This window comes from Callorhinus ursinus, unplaced genomic scaffold, assembly GCF_003265705.2.
Source record: "Callorhinus ursinus isolate GAN/ISIS: 27379988/994484 unplaced genomic scaffold, GSC_fseal_2.0 scaffold7, whole genome shotgun sequence".
NCBI lineage: Eukaryota > Metazoa > Chordata > Mammalia > Carnivora > Otariidae > Callorhinus > Callorhinus ursinus.
This window is the reverse complement of record NW_027397069.1, coordinates 64,262,148-64,280,504: the sequence shown is the minus strand read 5'-3', so window position 1 is coordinate 64,280,504 and position 18,357 is coordinate 64,262,148. Positions and strand designations below refer to the sequence as shown.

The following is an 18,357-nucleotide window of genomic DNA, read 5'->3' as shown; positions in this document are numbered from 1 at the left end:
AGGTGAGGGCAGCGGTCAAGGATCAGCCTGGTACTTAACACTGCCCAGTAGTACAAGAGAGGAACACCAGGCACTAAGCAAAAAGCACTCAGGGTCCCACAGTCCCAACTCAATAGCCAGATGAGGCTTTAATTAAAGACTATTCCTCCCAGTAAGGGAACAACCTTCTTCCTTCTTTCCCCTCTGCCTCTTGTCTTCCCCACAAAGCCTTTTTCAATGCCGGGGCTCACTGGTGCCAGGGCAGCAACACAGGATGTGTCCTTGTGCAATGTGTGCACAGTGTAATCATTGCCTAACTTCAAGGGCTCGCTTGACAAATGATTTGCTTCTCAACAGTGCCTCTTATACCTCTTTAAAAAAAAAGTTTCTGGAAATATAAATAAGAGCAGAGACCTTTGAAAGATCCCTTGTCATTACTCTCTTCCAGTGAAGAGAGTAGTCGTGTGTGTGTGTGTGTGTGTGTGTACATGCGAGGAGGAGATGAACACTGACTCGGTCTTTTGGGATGTTTACAACTTGATTATCACCAAAACTAATGGTAAAGTTAAGCGCCACAAAAGTGGCCTCTTTCTTTGCAAACCAAAACTAGAGCAAGGGTTTATCATGTTTCCTCCCCGTCTCCACCTCCCACCCACTGCCCCCACCATCTCTCTCCCTCTCTCTCTCTCTCTCTCTCTCTCAGCAATGCCCAACAACAGCAGAGGATAAGAGGATACTGATGAAGGAGGCATTCCCTGGCAAGAATTAGAACACAACTGAAATGGCTGTACCAGCTTCTCTTCCTATCTGTGAACATCTCTTCAACAACGGGTTTCTAATTCATTGTGCTCTTTAAAAACTGCCACATAACTGCAGGATTTTGCTGTGAGCAGAATTCTGGAGTCTCAGGGGGCCCCTGGGTGGCTCAGTCGGTTAAGCGTCTGCCTTCTGTTCAGGTCATGATCTCAGTGTCCTGGGATAGAGCCCCGTGTTCAGCAGGCAGTCTGCTTCTCCCTCTCCCTCTGCCCCTCCCCCCACTCATGCTCTCTCTCTCTCTCTCTCTCTCTCTCTCAAATAAATAAATACATCTTTAAAAAAAATAAAAAAAAGAATCCTGGAGCCTCTAACTACTAGTATCTAAAGAGTGAGTAGCAGTGGACTAGAGAGCCCAGGGCAGTTGGGTTTTCAGATACCCCTGGAGGCTGGCTGGGACTGGGAAAGTGTCTGCAGCAGGGCTGAGCACCCTGACGCCAGGGCTGAGCTGCCTGCTCTCAGGGTTCAGAAAGAACTGACAGGAGAGTGGAAAAGCTAAGCCTATAGTGTCATCCTTCAAATTAGCCCAGATACTAACATTTGTAGGTAGGTGTAGCAGAAAAACAGTAGCAATTCCTTCCTGGATATGCTTCTAATCAATAAAGCAGTTAAATCTAAGTCCTATAAATATGCACCTCCCACCAATAGAGGAAAAATACAGCTCTTAAGTATTCCAGTTTTCCTTGAGTGAGCCCTTATGCAAAGCAGTTGCTGTCCTCTGCAGTGAGAGCCCATTCACCCCAGAGTTCGCTTTCCAATGAACCTTCCAGAGACCCTAGATTTGAATTTCAAAGAGCTTTCTGAAGGGTCTAGAGCTGTATCTTTAAGTGTAGAAACATTCAGAACAGGAGAGAGCCTGAGGATAATTATTTTTCTCATCATCTGGACAAATAATTCCTTTTTTCAGCTTTATGGAGACATAATTGACAAATAGAAATTGTATATATTTAAGGTGTGCAGTGTGATGTTTTGATATTCGCATACTTGTGAAGTGTTTACCACAATCAAACTAACACATCCATCACTTCACGTAGTTACCTTTTTTTTGGTGAGAGCAATTAAGATCTACTCTCTTAGTAAATGTCAAGCACATAATATAGTATTGTTAACTGTGCAATAATTTCTAAAACCTCCTGTGGGTCAGGGTCACCGCCAAGGTTGGACAGAGAATGAGCAGGAATGAGGGCTTAGATTACCTCATAGGAGCGCCATGCTCATTAAGCTCCTGTTTTCAGAGTCTAACGAGGAAGGTGTGGGGATGGGGAGGCAGCCTGGGATTCAGGAGAAAGGGAGAGAGAAGGACGGTGACTCAGGCATTCACCTCCATCTTCATGGTCAGACCTTACTACTGAGCAGCTTGAATGTGCCAGGTGAGGTGTTGGGCTCCGTGAGGTTTGAAGGTGCCACTGACTCAGTCCTTCCCACCTGGATCTCAGAGTCTGGCTGGGGAGCAGAGTGAGGACACCAACTCTTGGAACACACGAAATGCTATCTTATAATGGAAGTTTCTGAAAGTGCTCTGGGAGACGAGAGGAGGGAGAGAGTAACGGTATCTGGGGCCAGCCGGAAGGCTTCACGGAGGAAGAGAAGGAGCAGCAGAGGAAGAGGCATGGCGGTGGGGGGGGGGGGGAGGGAGGGAAGCAAGTTCTTGCAGAAGGTGGTCACTCAAGCCTGCTCTCTCCTCCGAGACAGTGAAGTCAGAGGAGGCCGAGAGGAACAGAACTCTCTTGGAACACACCAGGGGCCCAAAATAAACTCAGGATACTACTGGCATTTGGAGACTGCCATAAACTATAAATAGAGAGTAGAAAAGATATTCAGAATATTTCCTGAATGTGGAGGAAATTCGTAAACGTTCCCAGCCCTGAGACATGTTCCGTTAGAGCTGGGGCAGGGTGGGATCCAGTGAATGATGGCTTTCCTTTCACGGGGAGGCTAAGGGAGCCCAGGAGGGCTTTCTCAGAGCTAAGTGCTCAGTGCTCAGTGCCACCTGGCCACACTGTGAGGACAGAAGCCGCTCTGGAATGTCAGTCACTCAGCGGAGTTCCCTGGCTTCTCCACAGCCCAAAAATATTTGACAGTGCTTCATTATGATTTCTACTCTTTGTATAGGAAAAGCCAAAGAAAACAATTTCGGGGGGTGGGGGCTTTCTGCATTTTCCAGAAAAGGAAATCTTAGGGTGGAAGAAACAGATGAAGTTTCTGACCCTACTTTCTCTCTGGCCTCAGTTTCTTCATCCTTAGCCGGAGGAGGTGGGGCCTGGGGAGCACAGAGTTCCTTCCCTTCCTGCAGAGACATTTTCTTAGTCGGAGCCTTCCACAGACCAGCAGCTGTTTGCAATTCCTCAGCCCGCCAGTCCGAGGTTGCGCTCTCCCCACCATGTTTCTGCATCTGCCAAGCTGAATTCTTTTTTGGGCAACATCTGTTCTTATTTCCCATGTGATGTTGTCTCAGTTGACCACAGAAATAATTACACACTTATTCTGAAGTAATCAGTTCATTGAAATCCTTTTCCACAAGATAGCAGATTTCACTGGGAAAAGTGACATCTCAGGAGCAGAGTTCCTCCAGGGGACCACAAATCAGGGAGCTTCCCGGTGCCCTTGTCTTTGGGGGTGGTGGGGAGAGGCAGAGATGACTGCCATTTCGAGTCATGCTAGACCTAAAATATCAGCCTCTTTTCCCTCCCTTGGAGCTGAGCTGTGGGAGGGCTGCTCACAGACTGGGAGCCAACTCTTATATAAAGTTCACGGTAATGTAGGCAAGGAGCAGAGGACTTTTTATTACAGCCGAGAGGAACACAGTTACATCTATTCCGTTTCCTTTGTTATCTACCTAAAAGGCATAAAGTAAGCCAGTAGTAAAAAACAAAAACAAAAACAAACCAGCTCATCTCTTTTTGAGCCCTTGAACTTAGCATGACGAGGGTGTTTGGGTCAAGGGGTGATAATACAATAATAAGAAATTAATAATCATTTTAGGGAAATGAGAGCAGAAAATAACACCGGGAAGGCAGACTAGGTGTCAGATTTTCGATGACCTTGAATGACAGGTTGAGCCTTTGAACTACATTTTATGGCAAGGCATTGGAAGGATCTGAACATTTGGTTTAATTGGATTTCACATCTTTCTTATCTCAGGTTGACCCCGCTGAGGGGAGGGAGCACAGTGTACCGTCTATCCCAGGCATATATTGTTCTGAGTTCTACATACACCCCTTTTCTTCCTCAAATGATAGTCTTGCATAAATGTTTTCCAGGAAACTGGAAGTTTTCTGGATTTGGGGGGGCGGACAGCTAAACCTTTTAAAGGCAATAATTATGGAACTTGTCTGTGTTCATTTACTCAGTTAAGTAATATATCAAACACCTGCTATGTGTCAGATGCTATGCTAGGTGCGGGGGATACAATGAGTAAATCACAGCCCCAGAGCTCAAGAGTCTTAACTGAGGAGGGAGATGCTAAAACATATGTTTATTATAATGTAGTAAGTGAGATGGAAATAAGCACCAGGATCTATGGAATTATAGAGGTTCAAAGGCAAGGCTTCTTAGAGAAGACAAAATAGGCCTTGTGGGTTAATGGATAGCTAAGAGTTAAGTAAACAGGTCAAGGCGGGGTACAGGGGCATTTCAGGTAGAGAGATTAGTTTGGTGTGCACATTTTGGTGTTATTAGAACAGAACACTCCAGAGAAAGGGGAGCAAAAGCCAAACCGTTAAAGCTGGGAACTAAGGAACCAGAAAAAGTGGAGGCAGGGAGGGAACAAGCTTGTTTTAATAACCATTCTGGTTCTAGAAATATGCAAAACAGGATCATCTCAAATCCTTCAGCAAATACCCAGAAATTCTGGACAAATTATAGCAAAGATTCTTCCGAATGGCTGAGTAGCTTTGAGAAAGAGAGGAAATCCCCAGGTTCCAGACACAGAAGGAACTGAAACCAGAATGATAAGCTCTTGTTTATTCCTTGGGCTAGGGGAGAGAGCACAGACCAGGTGGCCAGTCTCCATAGTCCTAGAGCTTGGATTTTAATGTGCACATGACAACAAGACATTTGACCCTAAGCTGATGAAAAAGACAGAACTGCAACCAAACCAAACCCCTCCTCAATCCACATGCTCAAATGGCTATCCTCCCCCAGTGAAAGGGGACTGGGAAAATTTGTGCACTGGCATAGAAAGATAACAGAAAGCTTGTCTGTCTTTGATTGAAAAAAAGAGACCCCTCTTCCCTCTTCTTCCAAATTCATAATTGCAGGGTTAGATTTTATCTGCGTTTTGGGTAGTAAATTTATACTACCCATATGGTCCAGCAGCAGCCAAACCAAACATTGTTTTAAATTAATTAATTACTTACTTAATTTTTTAATTAATTAATGATTCATTGTTTGCATATAACACCCAGTGCTCCATGCAATACGTGCCCTCTTTAAAACCCATCCCCCCACCCCTGTCCCCTCTAAAACCCTCAGTTTGTTTCTCAGAGTTCATAGTCTCTCATGGTTCATCTCCTGCTCCAATTTCCCCCCCTTCATTAGAGCTCACCATAGCACATACCCTCCCCAATGTCCATCACCCAGCCACCCCATCCCTCCCACCCCCGACCACTCCAGCAACCCTCAGTTTGTTTCCTGAGATTAAGAATTCCTCATATCAGTGAGATGGTATGATAGTCTTTCTCTGATTGACTTGCTTCACTTAGCATAATACCCTGTAGTTCCATCCACGTGGTTGCAAATGGGAAGATTTCTGGGTTTTTTTGATGGCTGCATAATATTCCATTGTGTGTGTGTGTGTGTGTGTGTGTGTGTGTGTGTGTGTGTACCACCTCTTCTTTATCCATTCAGCTGTTGATGGACATCCTGGCTCTTTCCATAGTTTGGCTATTGTGGACATTGCTGCTATAAACATTGGGGTGCACGTACCCCTTCGGATCACTGCATTTGTATCTTTGGGGTAAATACCCAGTAGTGCAATTGCTGGGTCATAGGGTAGCTCTATTTTCAACTTTTTGAGGAACCTCCATACTGTTTTCCAGAGTGGCTGCCCCAGCTTGCATTCCCACCAACAGTGTAGGAGGGTTTCCCTTTCTCCCATCCTCGCCAACATCTGTCGTTTCCTGACTTGTTAATTTTAGCCATTCTGACTGATGTGAGGTGGTATCTCATTGAGGTTTTGATTTGGATTTCCCTGATGCCGAGTGATGTTGAGCACTTTTTCATGTGTCTGTTGGCCATTTGGATGTCTTCTTTGGAAAAATGTCTGTTCATGTCTTCTGCCCATTTCTTGATTGTATTATTCGTTCTTTGGGTGTTGAGTTTGATAAGTTCTTTATAGATTTTGTACTAGCCCTTTATCTGATAAGTCATTTGCAAATATCTTCTCCCATTCTGTCGGTTGTCTTGGTTTTGTTGACTGTTTCCTTTGCTGTGCAAAACCTTTTTCTCCTGAAGTCCCAATAGTTCATTTTTACCCTTGCTTCCCTTGCTTTTGACGATGTTTCTAAGAAGAAGTTGCTGCGGCTGAGGTCAAAGAGGTTGCTACCTGTGTTCTCCTCTAGGATTTTGATGGATTCTTGTCTCACATTTAGGTCTTTCAACCATTTTGAGTCTATTTTTGTGTGTGGTGTAAGGACATGGTCCAGTTTCATTCTTCTGCATGTGGCTGTCCAATTATCCCAACACCATTTGTTGAAGAGACTGTCTTTTTTCCATTGGACATTCTTTCCTGCTTTGTCAAAGATGAGTTGACCATAGAGTTGAGGGTCCATTTCTGGGCTCTCTATTCTGTTCCATTGATCTATGTGTCTGTTTTTGTGCCAGTACCATACTGTCTTGATGATGACAGCTTTGTGATAGAGCTTGAAGTCCGAATTGTGATGCCACCAGCTTTGTTTTTCTTTTTCAAGATTCCTCTGGCTATTCGTGGTCTCTTCTGATTCCATACAAATTTTAGGATTATTTGTTCCATTTCTTTGAAAAAGGTTGATGGTATTTTGATAAGGATTGCATTAAATGTGTAGATTGCTCTAGGTAACATTGACATTTTCATAATATTTGTTCTTCCAATCCATGAGCATGGAACGTTTTTCCATTTCTCTGTGGCTTCCTCAATTTCTTTCATGAGTATTCTATAGTTTTCTGAGTACAGATTCTTTGCCTCTTTGGTTAGATTTATTCCTAGGTATCTTATGGTTTGGGGTGCAATTGTAAATGGGATTGACTCCTTAATTTCTCATTCTTCTGTCCTGTTGTTGGTGTATAAAAATGCCACTGATTTCTGTGCATTGATTTTATATCCTGCCACTTTACTGAATTCCTGTATGAGTTCTAGCAGTTTTGGGGTGGAGTCTTTTGGGTTTTGCACATAAAGTATCATATCATCTGCAAAGAGTGAGAGTTTGACTTCTTCTTTGCTGATTTGGATGCTTTTTATTTCTTTTTGTTGTCTGATTGCTGTGGCTAGGACTTCTAGTACCATGTTGAATAGCAGTGGTGATAGTGGACATCCCTGCCACGTTCCTGACCTTAGGGAAGAAGCTCTCAGTTTTTCCCCTTTGAGAATGATATTCGCTGTAGATTTTTCATAGATGGCTTTTATGATATTGATTATGTACCGTCTATCCCTACACTCTGAAGAGTTTTAATCAAGGAAGGATGCTGTACTTTGTCAAATGTTTTTTCTGCATCTATTGAGAGGATAATATAATTCTTGTTCTTTCTTTTATTAATGTATTGTATCACATTGATTGATTTGCAGATGTTGAACTAACCTTGCAGCCCAGGAATAAATCCCACTTGGTTATGGTGAATAATCCTTTTACTGTACTGTTGGAGCCTATTGTCTAGTATTTTGGTGAGAATTTTTGCATCCATGTTCATCAGGGATATTGTTATATAAAAGAAATTCTTCTTTTTGATGGGGTCCAAACCAAACATTTTTCATAAAAATTGTCCCCAGATTAAGGAATACAGTTAGGACTCTTTGCAAGAATGAATGCAAAGATGTTCTGAAAGGGAGATGTACTCCCACACAGGACATAAAATTTGCATAGCAGAGACAACAAAGATCAGGTTAGACCCTTAAGAACTTTAGATAATTGAATGACAATATATTAAGGATAATACGAAATAAAAATATTTAAGTGATTAAATACAAAAAGAAGGATTTAAAGTCATAAAACAAGACAATATTAGAACACATTTGGCAGATTTGAAAACTCACATAGAACTTTTAGAAAAAAACATCATTGGAAAAAATTTAGTGGGTGATTTAAACAGCAGAATAGACACCATTGAATAGAGAAATAGTCAAGTGGAAGATACTCCTGAAGAGATTTCCAAGAATGCAGCACAGTGAGAGATAAAGAGAAAGATATGTAAGTGATGTTATGAAACATGGAGGATAGAATGAGAACATACGAGTTATGTCTATCAAGAGTTGTCACTGGAGATATTGAGTAAAAGGATAAGCAATATTGGAAGAGCTAACAACTTTGAAGTTCCTTGAACTGACAAAAGATATCGAAGCTTAGTTTTAAGAAGCACAATCATTCCTGAAGGAGAATACAAATACTGCCACTTTGGAACAAATCTTTTTGAAGATTCAGGATTTCAAGACAAGAAAAGATATTTAAAGAAACCAGAGAAATAAGACAGAATATCTAAAGAGGAATAAAAATCAGAATTCATGACAATAATATAAGCCAGAAGATAATGGGAGGATATTTTCAAATTCTGAGAGTATCAACCTAGAATTCTCTTTCTAATTGAATTCTCTTCTAAGAGTGAGGATGAAATAAAGACATTTTTAAGTTCAAAAGTTGGAAGATTTACTACTTTTAGAGGATGAAATGCTGAAGGATGTACTTCAAGAAGAAGGCAATGCAACCTGGAAGAAAGCAGTAAAATCATGAAGTAAGGGTGAGCTCAGAACCTGGTATCATGTGGGTAAATCTAAACAAATATTGATGGATAATAGTGACCAATTCAGGTGCTTAAAAAAACACACACACAATAATATCAGCATGGAAGATGAGAACAGAGTAATTAGAGTTAAAGTGTTAAGGTATTTGTATTTTGGGGAGAAAGAAAGAGAAGTTTGCTATTTTGAACTTTGTTAGGTCAGGTATATGTATTAAAAATTTAAGAGTTAATAATGAAAGAACATAAATAGAATGTTTAAACTTCAAACTATAGAGAGAAAGAAAAACAATATAGAGAAAAAATAATCAAATAGAAGGCAGGAAAGAAGAAGAAATAAGCCATGAAAAAGCAGGATATGTAGAAAATATAAAATAAGGTGATAGAAATAAATCAAATATATATGATCTGAATTATTGTACAAGAATTAAAAAGCATAGATTATTAGGGGAGTGAGGGGGTAAAGTCCAGCTATAACCTAATTCTGTGACACACATCTAAAACACAACTACACAGAGCAAAAATGAAGAGATGGGAACTGAATGTGAAGCAAATACAAACTACAAAGAGAAAATAATATATGGCCATAAAAAAGATGAAACCAAGTTAAAGGCAAAAATCTCATGGTTAGTAACAAATATGTCACAGTATAATGCTAAAGGAACAATTCAGTGGGAAGATATAGAAATTCTGAAGTGGGTGCAAAAAGATGGTGTCAGAAGATACCATTTACACAAGCATTTAGTAATATGGCCTCAAAATATAGAAGGCAAAAATGGACAGAATTACAAGGAGAAATCCACAACCATGGTGAAATATATCATAATAAACTTTTCTTGGTAACTTATCAGATAGACCCCAGATTTAAATGTGATGCAGTATTTTGGGGCAACTTGGTTGCTCGGTCGGTTAAGCCTCTGACTCTTGGTTTTGGCTCAGGTCATGATCTTGGGTTGTGAGATTGAGCCCCCCATGGGGCTCTGAGCTCAGCACAGAGTCTGCTTGAGATTCTTTCCCTCTCCCTCTCCTTCTGCCCCTCCCCCTGACTCAGGCTCACTCTCTCTAAAATAAATAAATAAATAAAATCATAAAAAAATGTGATGCAATATTTTAACAACATAATTAGCAAGATTGATATAACATACATGTATGGAACTCTGTGCACTCAACATTAAAGAGCCTATGAAAACTCAGCTTCACCCATTCTGGAGAGAACAAAGCCCCAGAGTATGGGAACCGACAGACCTGAGTGACTGTGTAGGAAGGACAGCCCTTCTCTCAGTCTGGCCCCATACCTCAGGACTGCCATGTGAGGGAAGACTGCTTTATTCTTTAAGCCACTGTATTGTTTGGGCTGTCTGTTAGAACAGTTTAGCATTCTACCCTAATAAACCAAACCAAAGTTCTACCAAATGCTCTTTTTAAATTTTAAAATGATTTTAGATTTACAGAGAAGCTAAATAACACCACCAAGTTTCCACATGCCCTTCACTCAGGTTCCCTTAATAATAACAATTTTACATATCTGTAATACAATTATGGAAACTAGGAAATTAACATTGATACAATACTATTAACTAATCTGTAGACCTTATAAGAAATTCTCCCATTTTCCCATTAATATTTTTTGCTTCATATTCAATCTGAGATTGCATTTAGATGTCTTTTCCTATTTTTAAAAAATTTTAATTCCAGTATAGTCAACATACAGTGTTATATTGGTTTCAGGGGTACACTATAATGTTTCAACACTCTACGTTACTGGGCACTCATCATGATAAGTGTATTCTTAATCCCATTGACCCACATTCCCAACCCATTCTTTACTTCTTTCTCCTTGTTTTAGGTATACGGTGTCATACTTTACATCCTTTTATTTGGTGAATCCCTTCACCACTGAGTTTCAGTTTTACTGCTTTTGTGCTTCCTACTTTTCTTACTCCTACTTATGGTCTTTCCTGTCCACTCAGAGTCCCCTTAAGCATTTCTTGTAGGGCTGATTTAGTGGTCATGAATTCCTTTAATTTTTGTTTGTCTGGGAAACTCTATCTCTCCTCCCATTCTGAATGACAGCCCTGCTGAATAGAGTATTATTGGTTGCAGGTTTTTTTCTTTCAGCCCTTGGAATATATCATGCCACTCCCTGCTGGCCTGCAAAGTTTTTGCTGAAAAACCAGCTGATAGCCTTATGGGGGTTTCCCTTGTATGTAACTATTTTCTTTTCTCTTGCTACTTTTTAAAATTCTCTCTTTATCACTACTTTTTGCCATTTTAATTACTATGTGTCTTGGTGTGGACCTCCTTGGGTTTATGTTTTTGGGGCTCTCTGTGCCTCCTGGGTCTGGATTTCTGTTCCCTTCCCCAGATTTGGGAAGTTTTCAGCTATTATTTCTTCAGAGAAATTTTCTGTCCCCTTTTCTGTCTTTCCTCTTTCTGGGATCCCTATAATGTGAGTGTTATTCTGCTTGATGGTGTCACTGAGTTCCCTAAGTCTATGTTCTTTTTCTTTTGTCTCTCCTGCTCGGCTTGATTGCTTTCCCTACTCTGTCCTCCAGGTCACTGATCTGTTCTTCTGCTTCCTCTAGTCTACTATTTATTCCATCTAGTGTATTTTTAATTTCAGTTATTCCATCTAGTGTATTTTTAATTTCAGTTAATTTCTTCATCTCTGATTGGTTTTTGGTTCTTTTTTCATGTTTTTTGTCTCTTTGTTGAGGGTCTCACTGAGGTCCCCCACTCTTCTAAAGTCCAGTGAATACCTTTATGATCATTACTTTAAATTCTCTATCTTTACTTTAAGTTCTTATCTCTGTTTTGTTCAGCTCTCTTACTGTAGTTTTGTCCTGTTCTTTCATTTGGGACATGATCCTCTGTCTCCTCATTTTGTCTAATTCTCTGTGTCTGTTTCTATGTATTAGGAAAGTCAGCTACATCTCCTGCTCTTGAAAGCAGTGGCCTTATGAAGAAGAGGTCCTGTAGTGCCTGCAATGCAATATCCCCTGTTCACCAGAACCTGGCGCTTCATGGGTGTCTCCTATGTGTGTTGTGTGTGCTCTGCTGTTGTGGCTGAGCTGCTTTTGCCTTCAGTCCAGTCATCTACAATGGTTCTCTTTGCCTCTTATGGCAGGGTTATCCCTATGTTGTTAGTGGACCAGTCTGGGACCACCTTGGGCTTGTGGTGAGTCAGACCAGGCATTTGCCAGAGATGCCATAGCATCAAACTACAGGGTGCTTCCCCTGTATTATCCCCTGAGAAGGTTTTGTGTTGGGCAGGGCCTACAGTCAGATTAGATGTCTGCCCCAACCCACTGCTGGGGCTGCAGTCCTACTGGTATGTGTGGTTATCTTCCCTTCTTCCCGGGGAGTCACTTTGAAGTGGTGCTGGCCTCTCTTGGGGCTTCTTACACACTGTCAGGTTTGTGGCATCACTTTGGATGGGCTCTGGAGGATGCAGGTGCCAGCAAGGTTTGCACAGGTCCTGCAGCTGCCTGGGAAAACTGCCAAGGCCAGCTAGGTTGGAGGGGGATGATCCACAGAAGTGCGTGATGGTGGGGCTGCAGTATAAGCAAGTTATGGAGGGTGTTGATGTTGGTTTCCACAGGTGTCTGTGTGTCTAGGCTTGGGGATGATGTGGGAAATGGCACCCACCCGCTTCTTTGTTTTTGGAGAAGTTTCCCAACAATCCCTGCACCTCCAGCACATGTTCTGAGATTAGTAAACAAATCTCCCTTTCTAATACCCCAGATGTCTTTCAAGCTGCTGCTTCTATGCTGTATCTCAGTGGAGCTGTTTGTTGTGCTATCTCTTTAAGGTTGGGGACTCAGTTTACTCTTGCCCACTAACTCTCCCAGAGCTGAGCCTGCTGGTTTTTAAAGTTCCAAGTGTTATGTCCTGCTGATTTGTAAGAACTCATGAGGTTAGGCTCTGGTTTTCAAAGCCAAATGTTATTCGTTTCCCTTGTGTTGGGTTTCCCAAACCTAAGGTGCCTGCTCCTCCCCACTCTCCATACCTGCCAATGTCTCTTCTTGCCATGGGCAGTCCTGTGGGTCTATTTAGCTCCCAACCATGAATCCACCCCTCTTAACCTCCTCGATGTGGCCTCCTCTCTACATTAAGCTGTGGAGAGTTAGTCTTCAGATCATTTTCTGGGTTATTTACACTGATGTGGGTGTTATCTAGTTGTATTCGTGGGATGAGGGGTGTTTAGGGTTCTCCTACTTTTCCATCTTCCCTGGAAGTCTCTTGTATTCTATTTTTGACAATTTCTCAGCCTTCCTTTGTCTTTCATGATGTTGACTCTTTTGAAGAGTACTGGCCAATTATTTTTTAGAATGTCCTTGAATTTGAAATTTTCATATCTTTTCTCATGATTAGATTGAGGTTATGAATTCTTGACAAGAATACTACAGAAATGATATTGTGACCTTCTTAATCACCATATTAGGAGGTACACGTTGACATGTCCTTTTTAAAAAAGGATATTTTATTTATTTGAGAGAGAGAGAGACTGTGTGTGTGTGTGCACAAGCTGGGAGGAGGGGTGGAGGGAGAGGGAGAAGCAGACTCCCTGCTGAGCAGGAGCCCAATTAGAGCTTGATCCCAAGACCCTGAGATCATGACCCGAGCCAAAGGCAGATGCTTAACTGACTGAGCCACCCAGGCGCCCCTGTTGACGTGTCCTTTTACTGGTGATGTTAACTTGGTCACTTGTTTAAGGTGGTGTCTGCCAAGTTTCCCCACGATCAGGTTACTTTTTTCCCCTTGTGATTAATAAACATCTTATGGGGAGATACATTTAGACTATATAAATACACTGTTTGTCATCATACTTTTATCCAGAAATTTTAGCATCTATAGATCATTTTTGTTTTTGTGGGAGGGAGTCTTCCCTGACATCTTGCCTGACATTTACACAGGGTGTACCTGCTCTCCCCAGCCAAGGGTTAAGGGAACTAGCTGCTCCTCCTGGTGGGCTGGGCGAGTGGCCAATGCAGGCAGCACAACCTGTCAGACTTGTGGTGCCATGGTCTGGGCAGACCCCATGGTCTGGGTAGCCAAAACACGAGGGGAGATGTGACCAGTGAAGAGTTATAAGCTGCCTGAGGACCAAGTCCATCCCCTTCGCGGTTGTAACCCAGGCTTAGCCCCATGGCTAGACATGGTAATGCTTCTTATGGGCTGGGCTGTATCCTCCCTCCAAATTCAAATGTTGAAGTCTTAATCTCCAGTACCTCAGAATGTGACTGTATTTGGAGGTAGGGACTTTAAAGAGGTGATTAGGTGAAAATGGGGCCATTAGTATGGGCCCGAATCTAATATGACTGATATCCTTATGAGAAGAGGGAATTAGGACACACAGAGAGACATCAGGGCCTACACACATAGAGGAAAGACCACATGGGAACACAGCAAGAAGATGGCCATCTGGAAGCCGATGACAAACCAAACCTGCTGACACCTTGATCTTGGACTTCTGGCCTCCAGAACTGTGAGGAAAGAACTTTTTGTTGTTTGAGACACCGTGGCTGTGGTATTTTGTTATGGCAGCTCTAGCAAACAAATACAGTGCTACATAAGTATCTTTCAGGTAAGTAAAGGAATGTAATGGCTATTGACTAGAGGTCAAGAGCAAGTTTGCTAAAGTGGTGCTTCTGCTACTATGAGCATGTGCCCGTCACCTGGGCCTCTTGTTAGAATGCAGATTCTGACTCTTAAGTTCTGGGATGGGGCCTGGCAGTCTGCACATTTGACAAGCTCCCAACAGAAGGAGCAGGTCCAAGGACCACGCCGAGGAGCAAAGCTTCGGACTGCCTTAGAGTCCTAGAATCCTGAGGCTTGCCTTTGAATGGAATGATCTTTGGTGATTTTAGAGGAAGATGGGGAAACTTATTAGAGTTCACTTCAGCAACTACTGTGGGCACTTTCTAGATGCAAACCCCATGCTAGCTTGTGGAGAGCCCCAGGTGGGCCCACCAGCCACAGCTCCTCCAGGAGGAGGGGAAACCACGTAAGGCAGCCTGTCCAAACTGCCAGGCCCTTCAGTCTGGGGAAAGCCAGTTTTAGTCCACTGGAGGTATTAAAGAATGAGGCTCGGCCGTCAGTCATGCAGGGTTGCTAGGAAGACAGCTTTTTCATCAAAGCTTAAGGAAAACTAGATTAGTTTTTGAAAAGAGTGGGAGGCAGCTGAACGTTATTTGTTGATGTCAGTGGCCTTGGAAATTCTAAATGAGATTCTCTTTCATTTTGCTGCCCTTGCCTCCTTCTGTGGAGGCATCGTTCTCCTCCTGCATCTGTCTGTGAAGACGCCTGGCTCAGGCTCACTAGGGGTGGTCAAAGTCAAGTGTGCCTCCTCAGTACCCCCAACCCCGTGTCATTTTAATATACCTTTCCCTCCACCAGCAATCACGACTCCTTCAGGAGCTGGGGTAAGGAACAGTTTCTAGTGCTCACATAAATAAGTAATCTAGTCTTCACATGGCTCTTTGTCCAAAGCTCCAGGAAAACAGTTTGTGATGGAAATTTGGGTACAAGCCATTGCTGAGAATTACAAATGGTGGGATTTTTATTATTTATTAATCAACCTATAAATAACCTCAAAAAAAGAATCCAAGTGACTCCGCCTGAGACGGATGAAACTGGGGGTCATTTGATTTCTTCAGTGAAACCCACCCCAGATCAGGAGGCTGGAATAGTTGCAGGTGAAACCTGGGAGAGGGGCCTGCTGGACATTCTGGGGGCCAAGGGCTCTGTGGGAGCTGGTGTGAGCGGAAGCTAGGATTTCTGTAAGGAATTATTTACAGAGGGTATTGGGCCCGTGAGTTTTTCTTTGCTTCTTTTGATAGAAAGGACACACACACGGGTGACTTTCACCCTTCTGTTTTTTCTGATGGTGGGATGCCATTTTCACAGGAGTAGAGCAAGTGGGAGGCTGGTTTCTCATCTCACTCATGCCAGAAGCCCCCCCACAGGGCTTCTAGCACTGGAAATCTGAGTCTTTACCATCCTCCTCTGCCCCATGGCTTTTTAAAGGAGCAGCTTGGGAGCAGAGTCAGCTGGCCCTGGGTGTGTGCCAGGCTCCTCTCCCTGGAACCCGAGGGCCTCTGGGTGGGCACATCTGGCCCCACAGGGCAGGGAGCAGAAAAGCTTTTGTTGCTTCTGCTCTATTTTATTTTCCAGCTTTATTGCAATATAATTGGCATGGAACATTATGTAAGTTTAAGGTGTACAATGCGTTGATTTGATATGCTTATATATTATTACAAAATGATTAATTACCACCCGAGCATTAGCTAACACCTCCATCACTTCACATAACTACCTTTTCTTTTTTGTGGTGAGAACATTTAAAATCTACTCTTTTAGCAAGTTCAAGTATATAATACAGTATTATTAGCTATAATCCCCATGTTGTCCTTTAGATCCCTAGAACTTGTTAATCTTGTAACTGAAAGTCTGTACCCTTTGACTAATATCTCCCAATTTCCTCCATCCTCCAGCCCCTGGCAACCACCATTCTACTCTGTTTCTCTGGGTTTGTCTTTCTTTGATTCCATACACATAGGTGATATCATATAGTATTTGTCTTTCTCTGTCTGACTTGCTTCATTTGGCATAATGTCCTCTGGTTCATCCAAGTTGTCACAAATGGCAGGGTTTCCTTCTTTGTCAGGGCTGAATAATATTGCTCTCTCTATATTTTGGAATATTAGTCAGCCATGAGAAAGAAGGAAACCTTGCCATTCGTGACAGCTTGGATGAACCAGAGGGCATTATATAAATAGTGTATATAGAGAGAGAATTTTCTTTATCCACTCATCTACTGAGGATTAATGGTTGTTTCCATACCTTGGCTGTTGTGAATATTGCTGCAATGAACATGAGGGTGCAGATATTTCTTTAAGATCCTGTTTTCATTTCCTTTGGATGTATACCCAAAAGTGGGATTGTTGGATCATATGGTAGTTCTATCTTTAACTTTTTGAGGAACCTTCATATTGTGTTCCATAGTGGCTGCACCTGATTACATTCCCATCACAGTGCACAAGGATTCCCCTTTCTCTACATCTTCCTCAATACTTACCAACTCTTATCCTTTTGATGGTAGCCGTTCTAATAGGAGTGAGGTGGTATCTCATTGTGGTTTTGATTTGCATTTCCTTGATGATGAATGATGTAGAGTATCTTTTCATGTGTCTGTTGGCTATCTGGGTGTCTTCTTTAGAAAAATGTCTGTTCAGGTCCTCTGCCCAGTTTTTAATTGGATTGTTTATTTTTTAGTGTTAAGTTGTAGGAGTTCTTTATATATTTTGGATATTTAACCCCTACCAGATATATCATCTGCAAAATCTGCTCCCATTCAATAGGTGGCCTTTTTGTTTTGTTGATAGTTCCCTTGTTGTGCAAAAGCTTTTTGGTTTGATGTAGCCCCTAATTTAAATTACAATGTATACATGCTTTCAAGTCTAATTTTTGGAAAATTATAAACCTTTTCTCTTTAGACAAATATACCAAACAATTCAACAAATTAAATTGATAATGATGAAGGGAGACTAACTATAATTTATAGTTATAAATCAAGAATAGTAGCAACTGGAAACTCTAACCAACTGAAGACAACACTTACCATGCACCAACAGCAGAGAGTGCTTTCAGAAAATTGTGGAAATTACAAATCTTCACCTATATACTTTTGTTGCCAAACACTGTGTGACTGCCAGACTTGTTAGGAGAACATTGAATGAGTGGCCTCAGGAAATTCCAGTCACGTGTTAATTTTGGTTTATGAATTCCATATTTTGGTTTCTATACATTACTCATTTTGTAGATTACTACTGAGGAGCCCTAATCCGTGGTTGAGTGACAGTGTGAGGGATAACCTACAAGTGTGGAGGATAGGATTTTCATGTTTGGGTCCCTTTAAGACTCATCAGATGGTCCATAAGGGGACTCATTGGAAAAAAAAAATATTGCTCTGGGGAAAGACATGGGATGAGGTGGGAGAGATGCCATATCAGAAGATCCAGGGGGCATGTGTAGTTTGGAAACAAAGGTGTGTTTTGTCTCATTGCTTTGATTTGCTTTTCGTCATGATATTTGTTCTTGCTTTAAAATAATATAGTAAAGTAAGGCATGAGATTATGTTTATCCAAACGGGAAATGTATTAAAAAGCTGTCAAAGCACTGAGCATGTAAAAATCGGTGTAAGTGGAGTGATGAATTCTTCCCCAAATGTATTTATTAATAGAATCTGTTTGAATGGCAGTAGATGCCCTTACTCAAGTCTCTTGCCTCAGGTCCATTGCCAGAGACTACCAGGCCCCATCCTTCCCCCGCCCTCCAGTGACCCCTCTGAGTGTCTCTCCTACCTCTGCTTGTTACCCTCTCCCCTCCAGCCATACTGGCATTATTATTGCTTTTCAGTCACCAAGACATGCTCCTGCCACAGGGCCTTTGCAATGGCTGCTCTCTGGAATGCTCTTCCCTCAGATACCTTCATTGCTCTCTCCCTGACTTAACCATTAGTCCTTTTTCCAAAATCATTTTCACAATGAGGTCTCTCATGACCATCCTATTTAATCTGCAAACTACCCTCCCTGCACTCCTTTCCTCTAACTCCTGAAATGCCCTTATCTTGTTCTATTC

At 42.0% G+C, this 18,357-nt stretch overlaps 2 long non-coding RNA genes across 3 annotated transcripts in view; both read left to right on the top strand.

Annotated features, from left to right (window-relative positions):
- The window catches only part of LOC112826885 (uncharacterized), a 71,032-nt gene that overhangs the window by 28,989 nt on the left and 23,686 nt on the right, over window positions 1–18,357 (top strand). The gene's annotated exons all lie outside the window — the stretch shown is intronic.
- LOC141373125 (uncharacterized) lies at window positions 441–1,037 on the top strand. The gene is made up of 2 exons (XR_012378823.1): window positions 441–538; window positions 683–1,037. It is a non-coding gene; the product is annotated as an uncharacterized lncRNA (long non-coding RNA).